Genomic DNA, 27,015 nt, shown 5'->3' with positions numbered 1-27,015 from the left:
TTCCCAGAACTTTGTCCACCATTGATCCATGGACAGAGGACCTGTTTTCAAGTTTCTGGCAATGATTAATCTAGCTATAGCAACTGAAAAGGATATAATTTCTTTATGATGGAGAAATTTATAGTCAAATTTAAATATTGACAAGAGAAGCAATTCTGGGGTGGGTTGAACCTTTTGCTTAGTAATGTCTGACTTCAATTGAACAATCTGTGTCCAGGATTGTTGGACAATTGGGCATTCCAACCACATGTGTAGGTATGTACCTCTTGTCCTACAACCCCTCCAGCACAAAGATGTCTTCCTTGTCATTCGTGCTAGCTGGACAGGGGTCAGGTACCATTTGTATACCACTTTCAATATGTTTTCCCATAGGGCAGATGACTTAGACTTATAAGGAGGACATGACCATATAAGATGCCATTCTGCATCTGAAATAACTGACTGTATATCCAACTCCCACCCTGTTTTATAAAAAGTACCCCTCCCATAGGAGTTTTCAACCATCCAGTTATACAATGCTCCTGAACCTCCTTTCACTGGTGGACCTGGGACTGTATGTACATATTTGTTCAAGTATGGTCAATGATCTATGATCTCCTGACCATACTAGCTGTAACACAAATTAGGTAATTTGTTGAATTTGAAACCAAGAGGGTCTAAGAGGCAACAACACATTTAAAATACTTTCTGTATTTTTAGGTCTAGAATTCTGTTACAGTTAACATATGTCTCAATCATTATTTTAAAAAACAAATGAACTTCTTGTTAGAACTTTTAGGGTTCAATGGCATCACTGAAGAAGCCGCAACCCACATTGCTTCAGTTTTGCTTAAAGATCCTTGTGTCTGAACAGGGATTTTATGAGAGCTTCTGCATTGTTTCTATCCCTCTCATACATCATAGGTCAGAAATTATCACTATGGCCAGAATTTTGCTGGTGAACTATGCTGTTGTAATAATTTCCTATACTCAGTGTAAGGCACCTTCCTCTGTTCCTACAAGTCCACAATGTCAAGGGGTAAAGAGGACCACATTAAGACACTCGTAATCCCTTTCAGTTACCATAACCCCAGATTTGTAGCACTGATGACAAACACCCTGTAGTTTACCTTTAAAACAATGGTACTGTTGGATCTGCATCATGTGCCAAATCACAGAGACATCTGTTGACAATTCATTCTGGAAAAGCTATTCAGCAATTTTCTTCTGTTAATTTTACTGCGGTCTTACAGTCTGCCTGAAGGGGGTACAACACATTATTGGTTCAGAATCACTATCCCAATCACAGGGTAAGGTGCGGGGGAGGATGAAACGGTGGAAAGGGACAAAAATCAGACAAAACGTTTCCTAGTACAATAATCAGGGAAAGTTATTTCCTCTTTACTTACTACTCTGACAACAATCAGACAACAGTCAGGATCCACATTAAGTCTTCTGCCTTATCCTTTCTCCTTGCCTTGGCACACTGCTATGTTTTCCAGCCTTTTAGCCAGTATGTGGGATGCTGCTAAAATAGCTTTCAAATCAAAATTCCTTCTTTTGCTGTGGCAGATTGCAAGAAGGAAAGGCAGAGGTGGTACCGCATCATACCACCCTGAACTCACCTGATCCCATCTTAGAAACTAATCAGGGAGTGGCCCACTTAATACTTGGATGGGAGATAACTAAGTATGTAATACCAATGCTCTGCAGGTAGAATCATGGAATCATAGAGTTGGAGGAAACCTGATAGACTCTATGGGTCCAATCCCCTGCTAAGTAAAGATCTCCAACTAGAGCATTTCCAGAAGGTAGCTGTCCAGCTTCTTATTTGAAGATGTCCAGAGAAAGAGACCCCACCAACTCTCTAGGCAATTGATTCCATTGCTGAACTATTCTCACTGTTAAGAAGTTATTTCTAATGTTCAATTTAATTTTATTCTCCCTTCAAATCCTGAGCCTTAGGAGCAAAACAAACCAGCAACTCTTTTACAGCCATCTGTTTAGCCGCTTAGTTCTACATTCTGAGACAGAACAGAACAACCCTGCACCCACCTCTCTGTGGAAGCCCTCAAGGTGTTTAAAGAGTGCAACTATGTCATTCCACAATCTTCTCTTCACCAAAATTAATGTGCCCAGCTCTTTCAACCTCTCCTCATATGTTTTGTTCTCCATACCTCTCATTATGTTCATTGTCTTTCTCTGAACTTGTTCCAACCTATCTATACTTATCTTATAGCCAGGCACCAAGAAAAAAAACATGGCACTTCAGATGAGGCTTGACCAGCACGGACTCCCTCAGTTTGGAAACTATCCTTCTATTAATGCAGGCTAAGATAGTATTTGTCTTTTGGGCTGCAGCATTTCACAGCTGGTTCATGTTCAACTTATGATCAACAATACTCCTAAGGTCTTTTTCACATGTAGTTCTGGTAAACTATGTATTCTCCATCATATACCTGAGCATTTGGTTTTAGTAGTTTCTAAGTTTAGAATTTTGCATTTGTCTCTCTTGAATTTTATTTTATTAATTTCAGCCCAGATTTCAAGTTTATCAAGGTCCTTTTAAATTCTGTTCCTATCTTCCAATGCATTAGTCACACCTCCCCGTTTTGTGTCATCTGCAAATTTTATAAGGATTCCTGCATCGCCAGCATCTAAATCATTAATAAAAATATTTAAATGCATTGGCCAAGGACAGAACCTTGCAGCTTTCCATTTGAGAGTCCATTCCAGTTTGAAGCACAGCCATTTGTTACAACTCTTTGAGCATGATTTCCCAACCAATTATTGATCTGATGGTGTTTCCATCTATTCCATATTTACTCAGTTTGCTCAAGAGATTATCATAGGGGAACCTTATCAAATGCCTTGCTGAAATTCAGATAAATTAATCTACAGCACTCCCACCATCTAATAAATTACTGACCTGACCATAAAAATATAGAAGGCTAGTGTGACAGAGACTGCTTTGGAACATCTGCCTAGTGAGCTGCAAGCAAACGTTTTAAAATCCTTAAGCAAAGCCTTTGACTGCATAGATCTTGAAAAATTATGCAATGCTCTTAAAGGAATGGGAGTGCCATCATAGTTGATTGTCCTGATGTGGAATCTGTACTCAGGAAAAGAGGCTGCTGTCAGAACAAAATACAGAGAATTGGCAATGGGGTCAGACAAGGCTGGATGTTATCACCTTATTTGTTCAACTTGTATGCAGAAAATATCATACACAGAACAGGCTTAAACTCAGAAGAAAGAGGAGCAAAAACCAGAGGAAGAAACATAAACAGCCTAAGATATGCTGATGACACCATGCTACTAGCAGAAAATAACAAACACCTGGAACAATAACTAAAGACAGTCAAAGAAAGTGCTAAAATAGACTTAGAATCATAGAATGATAGAGATGGAAGAGACTTCAAGGGCCATCAAGTCCAAACCCCTGCCATGTAGGAATACATTATCAAAGTAGTCCCAACAGATGGCCATCCAGTCTCAGTTTAAAAACCACCAATGAAGACGACTCCTCCATACTCTGAGGCAATGTATTCCATTGTCCAACAGCTCTTAACATCATGAAGTTCTTCCTAATGTTAGGCAGAATCTCTTTTCCTGTAGCTTGAATCCACTGCTCTGTATCCTAGTCTCTGGAGCAGTAGAAACCAAGCTTACTCCATCCTCAGATATTTAAGCATAGCTATCATGTCACCGCTTAACCTCCTCTTCTCCAGGCTAAACATCCCCTGTTCCCTAAGTCTCTCCTCATGGAACATGGTGTCCAGACCTTTCATCATTTTGGTCACCCTCCTCTGGACACTCCAGCTTGTCAACATCTGTTTTGAATTGTGGTTCCCAGAACTGAATGTAGTAAAGCACAATAGTGACACTGTTACTTCCTTCAGTCTAGACCTTATACTTCTGTTGATACAGCCTAGAATTGCATTGGTTGTTTTGGCTGCTGCATCACACTGTTGCCTCATGTTCAGTTTGTGGTCTACTAGGACTCATAGATTCCTTTCACATGTACTGTTGTCAAGCCAGTTGTCCCTCATCCTAATATGGTGCATATCATTTTTTCTCCCTTTATTATTATTATTATTAACCTTTATTTATGAAGCGCTGTAAATTTACACAGCGCTGTATATGCAATCTTTTTAGTTAGACAGTTCCCTGCCCTCGGGCTTACAATCTAAAAAGACATGACACAGAAGGAGAAGGGAGGGTGGAGGGAAAGGGTAAGAGGTCCAGCAGTTCCTCTCTACCTCCAAGGCCTGGACCAAGGCAGATGGACTGGAGGGAGGGCTTGGCTTCAAAATGGAAGGTTAATCTTTATCCAGGGAAAATACATATACCTAAGTGTAGTACCTTGTACTTCTCCCCCTTGAAATCCTCATTTGACCCAGTTTTCTAATTTAGTGAGATCATTTTGAATGTTGATCATGTCCTCTGGCGTTTTAGCTGTTTCTCCTAATTTAGCATCATCTGCAAATATTATAAGCATGCCCTTTATTCCTTCATCTAAGTCACTGATAAAAGTATTGCATGGCACTGGGCCCAGGACAGAACCCTATGGCACCCCACTAGTCATGTCTCTCCAGGACGAACAGGCATTGGTGAGCACTTTTTGAGTTTGGTTGGTCAATTACAATTCCACCTAACAGTAGCATTGTCTAGCCTGTCTTATAGTAGCTTGTTTGCAAGAATAACATGGGGGACCTTGTCAAACACCTTACTCAAATCAAGGTATTCTACATCCACAACATTCCCATAATCTACCAAACTGGTCATTTTATCAAAAATGAGATAAACTTAGTTTGGCATGACTTGTTTTTGAGGAACCCATGTTGACTGTTAGCGATTATGGCATTACTTTCACAGACTGTCTGAAGCTGTCCCTGTCTGTCAGCTAGTTTGGCGAGATTTCTTCTTCACAAACCCATGCTGCCTCCTACTAATCACTGTATTATCACTAAGATACTTGCAAATAGACTCCTGTATAACCCACTCTAGTATTTTTCCTATTATCAAGGTCAGGCTGATTGGCATGTTATTTCCTGGATCTTCTTCATCTCCAATCTTCTGATACCTCAGATGTTCTCCAAGATTTTTCAAAACTGATGGCAAGTGTTTGTCAGCAAGTCCATTCAGTATTCTGAGATGCAGTTAATCTGGCCTTGATTTCAGTAGTTCTGCCTTTTGTGATCTGTTAGCATTTTACCAACCTTGCTGAGCAGCAGCCCCACCATTTCATCATTCTCTTGCTTTGAACATATTTGGGGAAAAAACCTTTTTGTTCCTTCTTATTTGCCTAGCTAGACTCAGCTCACTTTGAGCTTTAGTTATCTTACACTATCTCTGCAAGCTTGAACTACACCTCTGTATTCTTCCTGGGTGATTCTTCTTCCTTTTCATTCTATTTATTTATTTATGGTATTTATACCCCACCCTTCAGCCCTAATGGCTATCAGAGTGGCTTACATTTATTATTTTTAATTGGACAGTTCCCTGCCCTCAGGCTTATAATCTAAAAGGCACGACACAAAAGGAGAAGGGAATGGTGGTGGGAAAGGGGATGAGGTCCAGTGGTTATTCTCTCCCTCTGAGGCCTGGACCAAGGCAGATGGACTGGAGGGAGGGCTTTTCTTCTTCAGGCTAGCCCTGGTGGAGCTGGGCCTGCCTGTTCATTCCCTCACAGGCCGAAGGATGTCTATGCCCTCCCCTCACACTATTTTCTCCTCAAGTTTACTATGGAGCCATACTTCCCCCCCCCAAGATGTTTCCTGTTTTTCTTCTTCCTTGGAATTGTTTATGGTTATGCTTCTAGCTGGGTTCTAGCAGTTCCTTCTTCATAAAATCCCATCCATGCTTTAGCATCTCTAGCCATGGAATTCTGTTTAGATAGAATTTCTCTGAGGTTGATAAAATTAACTTTCCTGAAATCCAGGGTTTGCGTTTGGTTTACACTTTTCTTTGGTCTTTCCTATAATCTTGAATCCTAGCATTATATGGTCACTCTTCCCTACCATGCTAACCTTTTTGATTCCAGTGACCAACTCTTCAAGGCACATCAGGAATTTGGTGGAGAATTTATGCTTAGCAGAGCTCGTCTCACAACAGGTATAGGATAAATGACGTCCCCCATAACTACCAGTTTATGCTTCTTGGAGATTTCTCAGATGTGTTTCAAAAGGTCATCATCCATCACCACATCTTAGTTTGGTGGGTTGTAGTAAACCCCTACCACAGTCTTGTTTTTATTTCTTTCTCCACTTATTTTTACCTAACGCTTGCCACTAATCCAGTTTGTTCACTCATGTGGATTTATGTACAGTGCGCCCGCATACGCGTTCAAGCCGCAGGGCGCGCACGGGGCGGAAGGGGCGGTGCATCAATTGAATGGGCGTGTGCGCCTGTTGCGCCCCCGCGCACCCGCGCCGCCGCGCACAAGCCCCATTGTTTCCAATGGGGCTTGAGCATAGGCGGAATTCGCCTTACGCGGAGGGATCCGGAACGGATCCCCCTCGTAAGGCGAGGATGGACTGTACATCTGAATTCGTTTTTGAAATATAATGCTACTCCCTCTCTTTTTCTTCCCCATCTGTTTTTTTAAATAGATTGAACAGTAAAGGCAAGGAAAGAATCCCACTTGAAGACCCACTGCCTGTCAGAGTTGACAACAATGGGCTAGAGGAACCAATGGCCTCTGACTCAGTGTAAAACATCTTCTCTGTCTCTATAGGTCAACAACATCCAGAGGTAAAAGGGGTTTCATTAGTATCTTTTGAACCCCCTTTTGCCACCCCTTTTGCCCAATTTGGTCATTTAAGTCCTCTGTTGTATCCTTTGTCTTTGTCACTCATGTTGGCAATCTGTGCCTCATTTTCAGGGATCCATTTTCATACAGACATGTGGTACACAGGACTCCATTTCCAGTAACCACTGAGACAGACAGAGGCCTAAAGTAGCAGGTTCTGCAAAGGGTGAAAGTTCTTGCTCATGTGCTTCCACTATAGTGACTGCACATTCAGGGGTAGCTGTGTTGGCCATTTAACAAATACAAACAAAAATCCATCAGTGATAGCTTTATTGGTCAACTGAAATGCACAATATACTTGTTGCACGATTTCGACACTCGATGGGCTTCTTCATCAGGCAAGATGTTAAAACCAAACAGGAGGAAAAAAACAATTGGAGATATTAGTCAGATGCCTGCATGTTGTTTCACTCCTTAGTAAGTAAAGGTGTTATGATGGGAAGGGTATCTTTTGCAGGCAGGCCCCTAATCCATTTGCATATCAACAGGGATCCCACTTTTGCATTATAAAGAAATTATCTTTAGGTGAAGGATGAAGGTGTGTTTACTTGCTTGCTTTTTTGTTTGTTTTAATGACCTGAATTCTATTGCTAGGCCCAACTAGAGTAAACCCACTGAATCAATGTAATTTATATAAGTGTTGACTTACCAATTTACCCTTGACCCATAGAATCTACTCCAGGTGGGACTAACAATAGGATTTAGGCATAGTTTTAGAGGCACAACTATTTTGTACCTCAGTTTAGAAGACCATCTAATGATGATTTTATAAAAAGCAGCAGGAAAGTGAAACTGGAGATCAAGAGACCAATTATCTGGGCTATTTGGCACTATGTATAAAAATATACAAATTTTTAAGAATTCTGCTATTTGGCCTGATAGCTATAAAATCTTTAATGATTTGATTTAAATATAAAATGATTGCAGTATGAAAGCTATTGAAGTGTAGTAATAAATGGGAAAGTAGCATATAGAGAAATATCTGCAAGGAGCTATGAAAGTACTTATTCCCACATATTGGGGAACAGATGGGGCAGAAGAACAGAAATATACAACAAAGGGAGAGTGGGCCAGGCACCATCAAAATTTTGGATATTGAAATATAATCGTCTGTTTCCAGACCTCTAGTAGACATTTCTGATTACTGTTTTTATTACGTTTTGGAATTTCTATCTCGTTTTCATAGAGGCTTGATAATATCAGCTACTTAGTCTATCCCACCTCAGAGTTGGAGTCTCAAGCTGTTTTGACTAAAGTTAAAATGCCCCATGTCATCGTACATTATTTCCAGTTTCTGTGTGTGGTTGTGAAAGCTGGGCAGTGAGGAAACCTGACAGGAAGAGAATCAGCTTATTTGAAATATGGTGCTGTAGGAGAAATGTGGGCCTCCAAAAAGAGACATAAATGAGTCTGAGAATGAATAAAGCTTGAACTCTCCCTAGGAGACAGGCTGTCTAAATAAAGACTGCCATACTTCAGATGTATCACGAGACCACAGAACACCTTGAAAACAATGATAATACTGGGAAAATTGTTCTCTGCCTACATTGTTCTCTCTCTGCCTACAAAGAGGCCTGTGACCTCAGTGGAGCCATATTGGATTGCAAAAGAGGACTCCTGTTGAGATGCAAAAAGACTTTCAATTTCCTGGACTTAGAAAATCTCTCTATTGCTGCATGGCCAGAAGGAAGAGGAGTCTGCCAGCAAAATATATCCTCCCCAACATCTTTACTAAGTACTGAAACATCATGTAGGCCTCTGACTAACATCGCCAATTGTCCCCCCCCCCTTGTTTGGTTTGTAACATCTTGCCTGATGAAGAAGCCCATGGAGCTTTGAAAGCTTGCAAGAAGTATATTGTGCATTTTGGTTGGCCAGTAAAGGTATCACTGATGGATTTTTGTTTGTACATGTCAGACATTATTTGAGAAACAGTACTGCTGACCAGAGGCATGGAATTCTGTGACATGCAATTTCTGCGCTTTCTTCACATCCTCCCATGAGTATGTATGCGTGCACACCCACACCCACCCATCCAAATCAACATTTTAATCACACATCTGAGGTTTATTTTAATTAATACTGAAAATCTTTTAGTATTTGATGTTTTAATCAAAATGATCTGAATTACCAATGACAGTTCCTAATGTTTAATTTAAGATTAAACAAGATAAATATTTATTCCGTATTAATAATATTTATTGAGTTTTACAGAATATACTTTTTTCCCCGTATGACCATATAACATAATAACTCTTTGTCTACCAAGGAGATAGTAAAAAAACCCAAAAACTTAAAAGCAAAGGACTTTTGTGTGTCTTTGTATTTCCCTTATGATTTCTCTTTAATACTATAACTTCTTGTATCAATATAGAAACGAAGTAAAATTCAACTAGAATCGTGTATAATTTCTCACCTTTATAGTCCTGCCCTGTCAACATTATTTTTAAATTATTTCCCTTACAATAATTATCTGATATTACTTAATATCTGTTATTCTTATTTCTCAACTAATACCACATTTTCCCAACCATTCCCCATTTTTTCTCATACTCTTGCTCTGTTTTTCCTGCAGCATACATTGTCAATTTATCCATTATTTTCATCTCATGAACCTTTAATTTCCATTCTACTATGTCGGGTATTGTCCTTGTTTTCCAGTATCTGGCAAAGACCATTTGGGCTGCTGAGATCAAATACAAAATAAAACTAATCTGATTGTTGTCCAACTTGTGTTGAATCACACCTGTGATATTTAATAAAAATAATTCAGGAGATAAGGGGATATTTATTTTTACCACCTCTTGTATGGCTTTGTATATTTTCCCCCAATATTTTTGGATTTCTTCACATTGCCACCATACATGATACACAGTACCAATTTTTCCTTTACACTTCCAACAGGTACCATCCGATTTTTTTTCCATTTTGGATAGTCTTGAGGGAGTTAGGTACCATCTATGTAAATTTTTGAGATCATTTTCTTTTATTGTGTTGCATTTTGTAAATTTCTGATTGTTTTTCCATGATTGTTTCCACATTGCTAATGTAGCAATGTAGCAAGATAAATATTTATTAAGGAATCAACACTTAACTATTCAGCATTCCCAAAGAAACAAAACTTTTTAATTTTGCTGAAGCAAATACATTCTGGGGCACTGGTATTATTTTTACAACATGAAATGATAAGCTATTTGACCATTTATTGTCCCATTGATAGGTCAAGAGCACTTGGATTAAGCCAGTTTGAGTCTATTAAAACATTCATTCTTATAGACTAGTCCTACACATCCAGAACAGCAATAATTAGTTAATCAGACAGGCCAATTAAAATCTTTTTGCTCTTTGAGCCCTGTTGGTGTTGCTATGTGCCTTCAGATTGCTTCCAACTTAAAATGACGTTAAGGTGAATCTGCCATGGGGTTTTCTTGGCCAGATTTATTCAGAGGCTGAGAGTGCAACTTGCCCAAGATCAACCAGTGAGGTTCCATGGTCAAGCAAGGATTTGGATCCTGTCCTAGAATATTGATCCAACACTCAAACCACTATTACATACTGGCTCTCATTCTATGAACATGAGGAACTTTATATGATGAAATATCCCAGAGAAATAAAATTCTAAGATAAAAACTTGAAGACTTATGACTGAATATAGGAAGAATCGCCAGATACAGAGTTAGGTGTCATTAGTACAGAGGCAATACCAAAAAACCATGGAATGTGTGATGAATTCACCCATGAGAGCATGGCTGGGTAACCTATGTGCTTCCAGATGTTACTAAACTCCTGTGACCAACAATCCTTGCCAGAAAACCAGCAGCTTGGTATGATATGGGGATGTAGTTCATCAACATATGGAAGATTAATGTTTCCCATCCCTGATGTGGAAAAAGAAGAGCAGAAGGCTAAGAACAGAAATGTGAGGAAACAGAACAAGGGAAACAGCAGAAGAGTTTCCCCCTGTAAAAACACTGAAATAGCGAAGAGGTAGGAAAAGAAACAACTGAGGGCATAATCCCAATGGCAAGAGGGCAAAACTGAAGTCAAAAAAAAAAAAAAAAAAAAGCAATGAACTGTTGCAATGGTAGCAGAGATGTCAAGGATGATGGCATTCTACAGATTATCAGTAACATTGGTACAGCACGAATAATCCAAATAGGCATATTCCAAAGCCCATATTTATTTAATACCTTTAATAGGCCAGTGAAACACATCACTGAGGACAGAAGCTAGTTTAGAGGACCCTAAAGCAGAGTTGGCTAGAAAAGTTAAGAGTAAGTAATACTCTTTCATCATAGTCATAAAAGCAGAAGAAGTATGGCAGGTGGAGGAGAAGGATTTGTTCAGGAATAATAAAGTTTGAGACAGGATACAACATGAGATTAAAATACAATATAATTAAACAAATAAAACCATTTAACACACAGGTTAAAACACAGACAGATAAGATTAAATAACCATTATAGATGTAAATCATCCAGACATAAATTAAATATATCAATTTAAAAGTCATAGTTTAAGCTGAAATGGGTAGGCTTGGCAGAAGCAAAAGATCATTAATACAGTGTGTGCCTCGGGTTACGAAATTAATTCGTTCCGCGGCAATTTCGTAACCCGAAAAACCTTCGTAACCCGAATTGCCAGAGCGCTAATGGGGAAAAAAGCCGCGGCTCTGCCGCGCTCCATTTAAACAGCGCCGGCGTTTTTTCGTAACCCGAAAAAACGTTCGTAACCTGAAACAATAAATCCCTATGGGATTTTTTCGTATCCCGAAAATGCGTAAGCTGGGTAATTCTATCCCGAGGTACCACTGTACTGTTTTAAATCCATGCAGCATATTTAGTTTTCAAATCTCTCCCACAGGTCTTCTGGCTGGCTGAAGGAATGTCCCCTGAGGATCTGACTGTATAGGACAGATGTATGGGAAAAGCTGATCCCTAGGTAATCTGGACCCAATGATTCAGGGCTTAAAAGTATAATCAACTTTGTATTTGCCTGGAAACTAACTGGCAATCATTAGAGTAATTTTAATATTTGTAATATACTCATGGCTGGATGTACCTGTGATGAATCGGGCTGCCATATTTGAACTACTGGAATTTCCAAACTTGGTACAAAGATAGCCCAATGTACAGCAAATTGTAGAAATCCAATGCACTAACATATTTAGATCTTCCAATTCTATGAAGAAGCATAGCTGCTGTACAGCCAAAGCTTATAAATAAGCACTCCTGACTGTCACATCTACCTGAGCTAACATGTGGAGCGATGGGTTCAGAACCACTACCCAAGCTGTAAACACTGTCTTTCAGGGGAGTGTAACCCCATTCAGAACGGTTGACACACTCCAAAATGTTGAATGCAAAGGGAAGGTGCCAGTGGTAAGAGTATGATACATGATGGGTATATTTCTGTCTTCCTCCTGCCTCTTGGATGAACTCTCTACACTTCTGAACTCTCCAAACCGGCAACCCATTCTCTGATCCAATTCCTACTCGTCTTCTAATCCTATAGCTCCCTCCTTTCTGCCCTCGCTTTTCCATACTTCAATCTCTCTCTCTCTACAGCTCCTTCCCTTCGGACTTCAAACATGCTCTCATTTCCCCAATTCTGAAAAAACTTCTCTTGACCCCTCCTCTTTGTCTAGTATCATCCGATTTCTCTTCTTCCCTCTTTCTAAGGTTTGGAACGGGTTGTTTATTCCGCTGTCTTGAGTTTCTTGAAGCCAACTCCACCTTGATCCCTTCAGTCTGGTTTCCGCCAAGGCATCTACAGAGACAGCTCTTACAGATTTCGAATGACCTTTTACAGGCCAAGCTAATGGCTTTACTCTGTACTCATCCTTCTTGATTTGTCTGCTGCCTTTGACACTGTTGATCACTGTCTTCTAGTTGATATACTTTCTGACCTTGGTTCTCAGACTCTGTTCTCGACTGGTTTAGATCTTACTTGTCGCAGATCTTTTGCAGTACAGTAGTTGCAGGGGGCTGACTTCTTCTCCTGTTTCTTTATCTGTAGGAGTTCCCCGGGGCTCGTCTGGGTCCCCTTCTGTTTTCTCTCTACACACTGTCCTTAGGAAAACTCATTAGCTCTTTGGCTTTTCCTACAATCTGTATGCCGATGACACCCAGCTGTATCTTCCGCCCCTGACCTTTCTCCAGGCTTGAACAGCAAGTTTCATCTTGCCTCACAGCTGTCTCGCAGTGGATGCGCCATCGGCGTTTGAAGCTCAACATGTCCAAGACAGAGCTTCTTGTTTTCCTCAGCCCACCCTTCAACTCTCTTTTCTGTCTCTGTAGACAACATTTCTATCAACCAGCAGCAAGCCGCAGTCTTGGTTTATCTTTGACTCTTCTCTGTCGTGTATCCCTCAGATCCAGACCACAGCCAAGGCTTGTAGATTCTTTTTTTACAATATTGCCAAAATCCGACCATATCTCTCCGCCTCTACTGCCAAGATCGGGTCCATGCCCTATGATCTCACGACTGAATTACTGTAATGTCCTCCTGGCTGGGCTCCTCGTTCTCAACTCCGTCCTTTAATCTCCTGTCGATTCAGCTGTATGCATTATCACTACTGCCCAGCGCTCTGACCACAATCTCTCCTGTGTTGGCATCCCTCACTGGCTCCCCTCCTTCCGCATTCAGTAAAGCTCCTGCTGTCGACATTTAAAGCCCTCCATGACTGGTCCCTCCTTACTTATCAGACCTCTTTCCCTCACCTTCCCACCAGCCCCCGTTCTGGTAGTCAAGGCTGCTGTCTCACCCAGGATTTCCTCGCCCATCTTGGATTCGCCCCTTTCACTTGCTGCCCCTCCACTCCTGGAACTCTCCCCCACAAGCAAGAGCCATCACTTCTTTAACCAGCTTCAAAACGAGTTGAAAACCATCTGTTCAGAGAAGCCTCCCAGGCATTGCATATTTGTCGCTTACTACTTGATGTTCTTTTGGTGCCTGTTTATCAAACCATTTCCTGATGCATGTACTGTATATGCATTATCTACTTGAGAGTATGTTATTCCCCTGGAAAATGGATTAACCATCCATAAGAACCCAAGCCCTCCCTCCAGTCCATCTGCCTTGGTCCAGGCCTTGGAGGTAAAGAGGAACTGGCGGACCTCTTACCCTTCCCTCCACCATCTTTTTCTCCTTCGTGTCATGTCTTTTTAGATTTGTAAGCCCGAGGGCAGGAACTGTCTAACTAAAAAATTGCATGTACAGCGCTGTGTAAATTTACAAGCGTTCATAAATTGTTAATAATAATAATAATACAGTGGATCCTCGGTAACGCGGGGGTTCCGTTCTGGACCCCCCGCGTATACCAAAATCCGTGATGCTCAAGCAGTATTCTGCCAAGGGCGGCGTGCGTGCACGTGCACCACCATGGACAGAAAAGTCCCCTTCCGCTTTCCCCTCCTTCCTAACTCCCTCCCTCCCCCCCCCCCAAAACTAACCTACCTTCCCTCCCTCCCTCCCCCCTCTCCTTACCTGGGTCGCCCCGCTGCCCGCCGCGTCCTCGCTGGCTCGCCGCTGTAAGGTGGCCTGGATGCAGCCTGGAGGTCTTCTGGCCTCCAGGAGCAGCACCCAGCCGTTTTGTAGCGGGGAGGCCGAGGCCGCAAGGGAGAAAGAGGCTTGGGCCTCGTCCTCCTCGCGGCCTCGGTCTCCGCCACCGCAAAATGGCCGGCTGCTGCTCCTGGAGGCCAAGGGGCCTACAAGCTGCAGCCGGCTCTTTAAGAGAGGCGGCGACCAGGAGGACGAGGCCAGGCCCCGTTGCTCCCCGGTCGCCACCGCTCAGGAAGAGCCGGCGTGCACCTGGAGGACAGGGGCCCTTGTCTCCAAGCTGCAGCTGGCGCTTTAAGAGAGGCGGCGACCAGGGAGGAGGAGGCCAGGCCCCGTTCTCCCTGGCCGCCGCCGCTGAGGAAGAGCAGGCTGCAGCCTGGAGGACAAGGGGCTCTTGTCCTCCAAGCTGCAGCCGGTTCTTTAAGAGAGGCGGTGACCAGGGAGGAGGAGGCCAGGCCCCATTCTCCCTGGCCGCCGCCGCTCAGGAAGAGCCAGCTGCAGCTTGGAGGACAAGGGGTCCTCCAAGCTGCGCCGGCTCTTTAAGAGAGGCGGCGACCAGGGAGGAGAGGCCAGGTCCCGTTCTCCCCGGTTCCGCTGCTGAGGAAGAGCCAGCTGCAGCCTGGAGGACAAGGTGGCCTGCAGGCGAGCCTGCTCTCCTTCGGCGCGGTGACGGAGGAAGGGGGCTTGGCCTCGTCCTCCTGGTCGCCGCCTCTCTTAAAGAGCCGGCTGCAGCTGTGTAGGCCCCTTGGCCCCAGGAGCAGCAGCCGGCCATTTTGCGTGGGCGAGACCGAGGCCGCGAGGAAGACGAGGCCAAGCCTCTTCTCCCTGTGCGGCCTCGGCCTCCGCCGCTACAAAACGGCTGGTGCTGCTCCTGAGGCCAAGAGACCTCCAGGCGGCATCCAGGCCACTTACAGCGGCAGCAGCGAGGACGCGGCGGCAGCGGGGCGACCCAGGTAAGAGGAGAGAGGGAGGGAAGGTAGGTTAGTTTTAGGTAGGTAGGTAGGTAGGTAGGAAGTTAGGAAGGAGGGAAAGAGGAGGGGAGGAGAGGGCTTTTTTGTTAAAGGCGGCGCGCGTTCACGCGCCCCACCATTAGGAAACAACTTCCGGGTTTGCCATGCGCGTATGCTCAAATACGCGTATGGCAAATCCGCGTATAGGGAGGATCCATTGTATAAGAAATAGTTGCTGGGGCGATGGCAACCAAGGATCAAGGAGCATACAATAGCATTAGATGAAGACAATAGGATACTCAACTCATCAACTGACATGAATAAATGGAGACATGGGAGAATAGGGAATATGTGGGTGGCAGAATGATTAGAGTAGATGACTGCTGCATTTAACTATCCAAAGTCACACTGCTTTTAAAATGGTAAGAGAATGAGATAAAGCCTGGACAATTAATTTCAAAAGGCCTGGGAAAATGCATTTTGAAAGTAATTAAAAAATTAGAAAACATTTCCTATTACATTTCTTCCTCCAATAAAAAGCACCATTTCCATTCATCATTACATTATTTTTGAAATATAACTTTCTTGCATCTTCATTAAAGAAAAAAAAGTAAAGTATAACTGCCATTTCTAACTTCATGGAGAAATAGGAGAGGATTCATTTCTAGGTGATGAGATCAGTAAGGATTTGTTGTTGTTCTTGAGCCATTCAGCTATACATGTAAATGAGTGGAACTACTGAAGGGAGAGTCAGAACCTGAACTGAGAGGGCTGAGCACCTAATTTGTCGACAAGTAATAGCACCCAACACTAATCTACCACAGGACAGACCAAAAACAGACCTAAAAATGAGTAGTGGTAAAATACAGCTCCCAGGTAAAACCACTCAGTACCTTGCCAATGAACCACAACCTGCCCTTTCAAAAACTCTAGGTGGCAGGCCTTTACTTGCCCAGGGACAGTCCCTTCAGTTTAAACCATTTCTCACCCATAATAGGACACATAACAAGGAGGTACAGGAACAAGATCTTGCCACAAACCCAGATGCTAAATCGGTCCATAAATTTGTTCTGCAGCAGCATTACAGAGTCTAATAATGCCACACATAACATTAGAAATACCTTCACTTGCTCATCATCTAATGTGAGATATTCCATCTTCTGTGAACAATCCTGGGCTATATGCTGCCGCAAAGGAGGTGAATGTTATTTTAACCTGTATAAATAGAAGCATGATTTCCAAATTGAGGGATGTAATAGTCTCACTATTCTGTGCTGATCAGGCCTTGTTTGAAGTACTGTGTTCAGTCCTGGGTGCATCATTTTAAAAAGGACATAGACACGCGGGCATAGGTTCAGAGAAGGGCAACAAAGATTATAAAATGTATAACAAGGCATGGGCATGTTCATCTTGGTGAGAAGACTGAGGGATGACATGACTGCACTCTTTAAATACTTCAATGGCACATTCAACCACATCTGCCTTGGCGTATATATCTGTCTACAGAGGTTTCACTCCACACACTTGATGAAGTTAGACTGTAACCCATAAAAGCATAAGCATTTAGTCCACAAAAGCGTATGCTTGAAATTTCATTTCCCAGATAGTCTCAAAGATGCTACTGAATTCCTTTATGCCTTTTTCAAATAAATATGCTTAGATCTGAGGACAGGGATAAATTGAAGATAGAAACTCTGGAGTTAAGGAGTAGACAGAAAGGAATCAGTGGGCTGAAGTTCATGGAGGGAGCAAGAGGCAAAATAAAGTGAAGGTGAACAAGGCAAGGACCAGATAAAGGAAAGACCACAGCAGAGAGTCAGAGACAATGTTCAGATAACTGATTACTTCAGTAGCTATCATGTTAGTGGAGGAGTAAATCCACTCTGCATTTTATACCAAACTTTAAAGGAGTTATCTAAGGTTCTGGCAGTGCATGGAGGAGTCTGTCCAAAGGAGGAATTCAGAGACAGGAGATAGGAAAAGGTTCTCAAAATGAATGTTAAAAGTGCAATACTTTACTTCCCTCTGGAGTAAAAAGAACCCGGAAAAACCAGGTTCTTTTTGTGTACACGGGACGCTGCCATTGTTGCGCTGGCGCATGCACTAGGGTTATGGACTGTGTGCTCGCCGCTCAGTCCCGAACCCTTGTATCGCCGCCGCCACACCACAAAGGGCCCATCTGTCTTGGGCTGATATTATGAAGAATGTTGTCAGAATGTTCCTCAGAGAGGAAGATGATGAGTCAGGAAGCAGGACCTGAAATAATGACAGATAGGGGAGGAAAGAAGGGGGAGATACAGAACAGCAATGCTTGACTGCTGTGTGCCTTTAAGTCATTTCCAACATATGGTGAACCTAAGGTAACCCTGTCACAGAATTTTCTGAGCATGAGTCTTACCCAAGGCACTTTACAGACCGCCCAAAAAGGGCGGTTTGCTGGCACCTCCATTTCTGCCGCCGGGAAGCCTCAGCCTCCAAACGGTGAGGGTTCCCGGCGGCGGAAAAAGAAGCCGCAAAAAGCGGCTTCTTTTCCCGTCATGCTTATGATGCTGCAAGGCGCCAATGGCGCACTTGTGGCGTCACAAGTGAGCTGCGACGTGCGGACACTAAGCATCCAGCATGTCAAGATGGCGGTGCCCGTGTGTATAGGGCGCTGCCATTTTGTACGTGCTCGGCACGTACTAGGGTTAGGGCGTCCGGAAGGGACGTTCTTTCGTAACCCTAGTACATGCCAAGCATGTACTTTTTGCCCGTGCAGAATGGGCCCAAGTTCACTCAGTGGGTTCCCGTGGTTGAACAGGGATTCAAAACCTGGTCTCCAGAGTCATATTCCAATGCTCAATCCATGCCATGCTGACTCTCCAGAACAGCAATGGGGGAAGCAAAGAGAGGATAGTTTAAACAGAAGACACAGCAGCAGATTGAGGGAGATGGGTAAGGAAAAGAAATAAAAGAATCCAGAAGGCCTGTACTATACCTATGTTTCAGAAAGATTGCATGATTCCCTTGAAATCTGGAGTGCGGGACAGAGCACTGGCACTTGCTAGTACAGATTCTAGAGAACAGGATGAATTCATTGCTTGAACATACTAAGAAGCCATTTTAAAATATTTTGTATGGCAAAAGTGGGAACTGCCTTTACAAAGAAATGTTAAAATGTTGGATTTCCCTATAACAATTGTTGGACACCAGCACTGTGTCTACACAGTGCAAAAGGAGCAAAGAGATGTATTTCACTTTTTCCTAAACTGGTTTATATTTCATATGAAATTTTTTTTGAAGTTTTCTACATAATAATAATAATAATAATAATAATAATAATAATAATATAAAGTTTATTTATATCCTGCCCCTCTATAAGATACAAGTAAAAGCAGCATATCATTCCAATCTGCAGCATAGTAAACTGTTATTATATCACTACTACATATTTGTGCTGACAGTTGCTTATGACAGAAGCATTTGCTGCTACATTTTTGATTGGGAAGACAAACCAACTTCTCAGTTGTTTTTATGATCAGTCCTCACATCCGACCTAGGAAAGAAAAAGAAAAAAAAAAAGAATTTGATATAACATAAATTAAGGGTATAGTATGGGCAACTCCACATACAGATATCTATTTCTTATAATTGTGAATGCTGCTCCTATTTTTTAAAATTGTGCCACAGTTTCAGAGTAAATTGTGACTAATCGTACTGCTTCTCAGAAAAACTCGCTTTGTTCCTGTTGTGCAAGTCCTCTAACCTTTCAAATGTTATTTCAATTACTTTGAATGGGTGGGGTGTGTATAATCCTGGGTAACATCCCTGTGGGTGTGTTATTATCCACACTGTCAGTCCTTCCCTCCTCATTGTGATGTAGCCTTAATGACAGTTTGACATGGCTGAAAACCTTCAAGCTGAATGATGCCTTAGCTGATGCAATCCTTAGAATAAAAGCATTTTTGGTGGGCTTCCGGCGGGTGAGTGCAGGCGCAAGGAGCAAGTTGGTGGAGCTCCGCCAGCTCGCTCTTTTCGGAGGTCTTGAAAGCCAAAAACGCAAACAGCAAATGAGACTGAACTTTGGCAAGTGTCTTACAGGCACATTAGCTTTACACTGCGACTCTCCCTGGCACGGGAGAGGCGTTGGACCTCAAAAAGGCCTGAACCCACTCAGTGTGTCCACAACAGAGTTGGTTCCAGCTGATATCAGTGGCGTCTTGACACATAGGAAAATCCCGGAGCCAGCTCAAGCTGTGACTGCTGGGTACGGGGGGGGGGGGGGTCAAGAGAGCCCAACTCTCCGCAAACGCTGAGGAAAAGCTGAGGCATTCAAGCGCCAGCCACCTGCATTAAAACTGAAGATAAAAGCTGAAGAGTCTCCAGCATGAGAAGGGTGAGTGGGAAAATGCTTGGAGCTATTGGAATCAAAAAAGCAGAGAGTACTTCAATTAACCCGACACTTACAAGTCAGCTCTTTGAAGTCTTGCAAGCTCTGAGCTTAAAACGACATAGAGAAAGAAACTACTGCCAATGAGGTGCTAGAAGCTTAAGAAGGCTTCAGAGAAGCTTGCGAAAGGCACAGAGAAAGGCTATGTAAGGCGCTATAGCGACGAGTGCATTGGGGCGCCGTTGTCACGTGAGGGGTGGTGCTTCCAGACGCCCCTTGCCCCTCACACGTGACAAGGGCGTCAAAATGGCGGCGCCCTGTACAGATTAGTGCACTGCGGCATCACAATGGCACCACAAAAAGAACCCACACGGTTTGTCTGCTGCAGCTTTCTCGTGCAGCAAAGCAAGGTGCGGGCAGACCACCCTTTTTGGGCGGTCTGTACCCCACCGTAACTAATTTGTAAAAACCTCTAAAGAAAGGAAGATAAATAAGGACCCTCCCTGATAAATTAAAACAAGGAGTAAGTAGAAAGATTAGAGACAAAAGACAAGAGAGAAAGAGAAAGGAAAGAGAAACAAAGAGAAAGGAAAAGAAAGAAGGGGAGGACTCCAGTTTAGAGTAACCACTCAACTAAGTAATACTTAGTAATACTTGTTAAATTGTACTTTAATAAGTATTAAATTATGGCATAAATTATGGAGGTTGGGAATGGACAGACGCTTCCTGATCTTAATTAAGAATTTATACTCAGATACTACTATCCAAGTAAGGTTAAGTAACACAGGACAATTATTAGAAGAGGTTAAAACTTCCAAGGGTGTGAGACAAGGCTGTCTGCTTGCCCCATTTTTGTTTAAAATATATGTAAATGATATAATTGCTCATCTGGTCAATAACTCTAATTTTCCTGTGTCCTTGGGAAATTGGAAAATTAATATTTACTATATGCAATGATATGGTCCTTTTGGCACAAAATTTAATATGTATGAGAAGATTATTGAAAACTTTTGGGGAAGTATGTAACAAAGAACAACTCTTTGGCAAACATCCACCCAAACATAAATGGGTACTGAATAGAACAGGTCAAGCAATTTAAATACTTAGGGGTTTGCTTTTCTGAAAATGGCTCATGGAATAGCTACTTGACAGCTGTAAATTTGAAGGCACAATGATCTATTTAAACTATCTTAAAATTTGCTAGAGTCAAAGGTGGAAATGAAAATGTGCCAATTGTAAGGGTTTATGTGGCAAAGGTCATATCACAGATTACATATGGAGCAGAGGTATGGGGAAATATTAAGGCAAATAAATTAGAGATCTTACAAAATAAATTTTTAAGAACAATATTGGGCCTTCCACCAGGAGTAGCAATCAGCTATATGCGAGCAGAAGTTGGATTAATGCCTATAACTTATTACCTCTTATATGCATCATTTATTTATTTTTTAAAACTGAAATATTCGGTCAATGAATTAGTAACTCGCGCTGTAGATGAACAAAGAGGTTCTATCTATAAAATTCATGGCTATTAGAATGTAAGGCAAATTTGAAGAAATTTGGCCTGGACCCTATAATTCTAAAATCTGGTGATATACAGCATAGTAGGAAACTCATCAAAGAAAGGATGCAAGAGCATTATGCTCTGCGGGATATTAATGTCATTAGAGCTTCAAAGTTCTCTTCTAGTTTCCCTTTTCTAAAAGTATGTTTTGGAGAGGAAAAATATTTATCAGAAATAACTGAACTTCTTCTTCATAGGGCTTTTATAGCCCTACGATTCCAGACAATGAAAACCAACTACATTAATAATAATAATAATAATAATAATAATAAAATTTATTTAAGTTTTCCTGCCTCTCCCAATGGATCAAAGCGGGGTTACAGGCTACTAAAAACAAGTACATACAATAATCTTATAAAATACAAAGACGATATTACATAACATAAATCCATCAAACATCCAGGGGAAAGGCAGAATATTACTGTCAAACAGGCATATTGGTCTTCACTCCTCGAGGGGGAAAGCTTGATGAAAGAGTACAGTTTTAAGTCTCTTTTTAAATGTTTCCAAGGGGGTTGTGAGACAGAACTCGTCAGGAAGACTATTCCACATCCTTGGAGCCATTGTTGTAAAGGCCTTTTGGGATGAGGAAACATATTTGGAAGATGGTGTTTCCAATAAGTTTTTACCAGATGTTCTAAGTGTGCAGGGCGGATCATACGGGGAGATGTGGTCCCTCAAGTAACTCGGGCCCAAGCCATGTAGGGCTTTATAGGTAATAACCAACACTTTGTATTGTGCCCAGAAGCGAATAGGCACATTGAGGGAAATATAAAAAGATTTCCAAGGAGCAGCATATTTGCATTTGTGGAAGTGGGGATATTGAAGACATCATACACTATATGCTATATTGTAAGATATTTAAAACCCCAAGAGATAAGTTTCTGAAGAAAAGTTTAGAACTTGTATCTAAAAAAATTGACTTGGAGAAAATCACTTACTTGTTAGCTAATACAACTAAGTCTGTCATGTTCAACACTGCTAGATTTGCTGTTAAAGCAGCTAAACGTAGGTTATACTTTGAGGATAAAGGCCTCCATGGGAATCTGCAGTACACAGATTATATTAATTTTAATAGAGTATGGAAAATTGTGATGTTTTAGTATGAAATAAGACTTATAGAGTGAACTCTTTGTTTGCGAGAGAGCAAAATATACCAAGAGACGTTGTGGTTTATTTTATTAGGAAAAAGACCAAGGACAATGTCCTCTTCCTAAGTTATCAGAAGAATCTCATAATAGAAGATAAACTAATTAAAATTTATAAGGACATACCAAAGAGGATTTTGAAAAAAATGGGATGATTACAAATTCTTAACAGTACAATTGAGTAAGAAAAAGATACTTTACAAATGAGAAAAGTTAGAAGCAATCTTGGTGAACTATAAGCAAAAATGGTATAAACTTAATACAATGCAGAAAGCAAAAGATTTTTGGAAGAAATATGGGCAAGAAATCCAAAATACATTTTTAGAAGAAATAAAATACAACCACAACCACAGAAAAATGGAAACCATAGAACCATGAAAACCAGAAGTCAAACTGAAAAAGAGGCTGCTCAAGAAGAAGAAGGAAAATCTGGAGATGCTGAAGAAGAAGAAAACCTAGATGAAAATTTGAATGATGAGGAAGTAATGGAAGAGGATTTAGATACAGAGGGAAAAGAAGAGCTCGAGCTGTCTAAAGAGGAAACAGAAGAAGAAAACTGAGACTAGATAACCAAGTAAAAGACAAGACCTGAAACTAAGTTTAAACACTACTCTAAACAATGATGTTTAAAGCTAATTTGAATATTCTCTCCTGGAATGTAAAAGGAATGAACGGCCCAGTTAAAAGAAAATGGGTGTTTCATCATCTTGGAAAAATAAAGCTGGACTTACAGGAGACACGAATAAAATTAAAAGATAACAAACTTCTTGAGTATGCAGCTGAAAAGACAAAAAGAGGTTTTGTTCTATATGTTAACCATAAAATAAAAAGCAAAGAGATGCTTAAAGATAAAAACGGACAATACATTACTATAGAAGCTGATATACAAAATAAAAAAAAAATTAGTTGTGGGAGTTTACACCCCTCAGTCCAAAAAAAGCAAATTCCTTCAGGGATTACTCAAAGTGAGTCTCAATTTCTCTTATGATAATATTATTTTACTAGGGGATTTCAATGGTGTGTGGGACCCCAAGATTGATAAAATATCGGTTAGAAGTATTTTGGATACACATGGTAAACTTCCAAATTCCTTTTTTCTTCTCTTAGGCCTGTTACAGACTGCCAAAATAAAGCTGCTTTGGGTCTCTTTGGAGGTATGCTATTTAAATGATGCATGGGTCAAGAGTCCAGAGGTTGCGCCAAAGCCACACTCCATTCCTAAGCACTGGAGTGCAGCTTTGGTGCAGCTTCCGGATTCTTAGGATGCATGCATCATTTAAATAACATACCTCCAAAGAGACCCAAAGCAGCTTTATTTTGGCAGTCTGTAACAGGCCCCAGAGACTTTAGAGTTAATAGATGTATGGAGACTTAAAAATGGGAATGCAAAAGACTTTACTTTTTTTCCTGACCGTCACTTTTCGTATTCTAGGATAGACATGTGCTTCACAACGAAAAGTCTTTGCAAAGATATCATGAATATGGAATATGGAATATGGAAATACTAGCCAAAACCCTTTTGGACCACAATCCGATTGTGGTGTCCCTGAGACACATTCTACTAGAGAGTATAATTGGAGACTACAAGATTACCTCCTTCAAAATAAGACTACATTAGAGGAAGCTAAAAAGACCCTCCAACTTTACTTTAAAGAAAACAATAAAGATGATCTTGACAAAATAATAATATGGGCAGCCTCCAAGGCCACAATGAGAGGTTCACTAAAAAATTGCATATTAAAAAGACAAAAGAGAGACAGAACTCAAGAACTAATGCAAGATCTAAAGCAAAAAGAACAAGCTCTCCAACAAAACCTCTCTAACAAAAAGTTCCAATCTGAAATAAAGATTTTAAAACAACAAATGACACAGAGATGGACTGAAGAGATCAAGCAAAAAATAAACTTTGCAAAATTAACACATTTTCAATTCACCAACAAAACAGGAAAGTGGCTAGCCCACAAACTAAGGAAAGAAAAAGAGAAGCAAGTAATAACAAAAATAAGACAAGGAACAAAAATGTTAACTAGGCAAGATGAAATTAAAAAAAGTTTTTGAAAGTTACTATCAAGCTCTTTACAAAAGTAGTATGATCAATGTCAAAGACATAATGGAATATATAGAAAAAACAAAATTTCAACCATTAAACAACAAGCAGAAAGAAATGTTAAACCATTCCATAACAGTAACAGAGGTTAAAGATGCTATAAACTAATTAAAAAAAAGGTAAATCTCCTGGTCCTGACTCAGCTCCATTTTCTATTATAAAGAACTTCAGGATATCATTATTCAACCTTTACAACAGGCAATGAATGCCATCTATGAGGGAAATTTACCACACACGTGGGATGGGGCAAATATTGTTTTGATTCCGAAAGAGGACCATTTGAATCCAGAAAACTATAGGCCCATATCCCTCTTAAATATGGACTATAAAATCTTTGCCACTATTCTAACAGATTTTAGAAGATTCTAACAGATTGAATCCACGACGATCAAAGGGGTTTTTTGCCAAAGAGGCAAATAAAGGACAATACAAGACAAATGAAGTTTATCGCAAGGGCCCTAAAACGGGCCCGTTGCGTTCTAAAACAGGTGCGCGCACGGGTGTGCACGTAACAGGACAGGGCTAAGAATGGGAGTTTACCACACCCTGGAACGCTGCCGCCAAGTGTTCCAGTCGCGTCCTACATCCGTTCCAGAGGGAGCCATTTCTGAAAACGCTTTGGAAGAGTTCTCAGAAATGGCGCCCTCTGGAACGAATGTAGGACGCAACTGGAATGCTCAGCGGCTTTAAAGAAGCTAGATATGGGACAAAGGTTTTTGAAATGGACTAAGGCAATCTATGACAGACAGAAAGCAAGAACTATTATCAATAACGAAGAAACAAACCTAATTGATATACAAAAGGGGACAAGGCAAGGCTGTCCCTTGTCCCCCCTTCTGTTCATTTTGATAATTGAGTTGCTGATGATTAATATAAGAAACAATGTGGACATAAAATGTGTTAAAAGGTGCTGAATTCAAGATCTGTGCCTTCGCTAATGATTTGTTAATATCACTAAGCGATCCTCTTGGTGACATTACAACTTTACAAAAAGAATTGGAGAAATTTGAAAAAATATCAGGTTTAAAAATTAACAAACATAAAACTGCAATTATGACAAAAATGTTAAAGATGAAGTGAAATTAAGTGCCACTTCTGGTTTTCAATTGAGTAAAAAAGTTAAATACCTAGGGGTAGTATTAACAAAAAAAATATGGATTTATTTGGCAATAATTATAAAAAATGCTGGGCAAAGATAAAGGAAGACTTACACAAATGGAAAGAACATAAATTTTCTTTACTTGGCAGGATTGCTGCAGTGAAAATGACAATCTTCCCAAAAATATTACTGTATATACTCATGTATAAGTCTAGAAATTTAGGTCAAAAATTGACCCCAAAAACCTAAGTCGAGTTATCCATGGGTCAATGTAAGTATTGTATCTTAACTCTTATTTAAAAGAAGGAACCATCCTCAGGTGAAAGGCAAGTATATAATCTGACCAGGAAGCACTGACCCCCTCTACTCTCTTGTCCACCCAACCTTAAGAGTAAGCACAAAGATTTATGTCTGCTGGAATGTTGGAAGTTCTTAGACATTGTTTTGCTTTGCTTCATCCTTTAGATCCTTTGTTATATGCCCTTAGGTTTTACCCTCGACTTATCCAAGGGTCATATCAAAATCCATAATTTTGGCACTCAAATCTGCTCTCGACTTATACATGAGTTGACTTATAGTCGAGTATATACGGGTATTTTTTCCCAAAACATTCTCATTATCCAAAATAATTTGGTGTTTCAAAATTGGCAAAAAGATATAAATTCTTTCATTTGGGAGGGGAAAAGGCCACGAATCAGGCTAAAGTACCTACAAGATTCCACTGATAGAGGAGATGTTGCCCTCCCAAACCTTAAACTTTGTTACGAAGCATGAGGTTTGTGTTGGTTGAAGGAATGGTTTGCTTTGCAAAATACTAATTTACTTAAACTGGAAGGTTCAAATCTCAGGTTCGGGCTGCATACATACCTTTTTTACGACAAAGTGAAAGTCAATAGAAATTTCAAAAATAATTTGGTTAGAAACTCCCTTTATATGATTTGGTGTAAGTACAAAAAGTTAATCTGTTCAGGGATCCCTTTATGGTGCTCCCCACATGAGGCTTTATTTAGAAGTGATCCGTGGGGAAACGAAAATTGGTTAAAATAGGCTGAACTGTTAAAACCATCCCAGGGAACATTCGTAATGAAATCTCTAGATGTTCTAAGAGCGGAAAGTAAAGTGAATAATTGGTTTCTATATTTTCAGCTCAAGGAGAGACTCAAAGCTGATCTTAAATCATGCGGGATATGGAGTGACAGATCTGAATTTGAAGATCTTATATGGTCAAAAAAGGGTGTCTCGATTACACAGAGGATGAAACTGTAAAAGCAAACATGGTGTCTTGGGCACAAGACATGGGAAGAACGTTGTTTTTAAAACAATGGGAAACTACATGGATGAAAAGAGTGAAATACACTTTGTGCCAGGAGATAAGGGGAAATTATTATAAATTATGTTACCGATGGTACTTAACACCCACAAAAA

The 27,015-nt window shown here is 40.9% G+C and overlaps 1 protein-coding gene across 5 annotated transcripts in view; it reads right to left on the bottom strand.

Moving 5' to 3' along the window:
• The window catches only part of FAXDC2 (fatty acid hydroxylase domain containing 2), a 60,594-nt gene that overhangs the window by 26,244 nt on the left and 7,335 nt on the right, over positions 1–27,015 (bottom strand). For 3 of the 5 annotated variants that reach the window (XM_042454881.1, XM_042454882.1, XM_042454885.1), the window contains exon 2: positions 1,110–1,237. The gene's annotated coding sequence lies outside the window, so the exon portion shown is untranslated. Of the gene's footprint in view, positions 1–1,109; positions 1,238–2,908; positions 3,625–6,011; positions 6,324–27,015 lie in introns of those variants that run through there. The other 2 variants (XM_042454884.1, XM_042454883.1) reach the window with 2 other exon arrangements.

The sequence above is a fragment of the Sceloporus undulatus genome, chromosome 2 (genome assembly GCF_019175285.1).
Source record: "Sceloporus undulatus isolate JIND9_A2432 ecotype Alabama chromosome 2, SceUnd_v1.1, whole genome shotgun sequence".
Lineage (NCBI taxonomy): Eukaryota > Metazoa > Chordata > Lepidosauria > Squamata > Phrynosomatidae > Sceloporus > Sceloporus undulatus.
The sequence above is the reverse complement of the archived record's forward strand: the minus strand, read 5'-3'. Positions and strand labels throughout refer to the sequence as shown.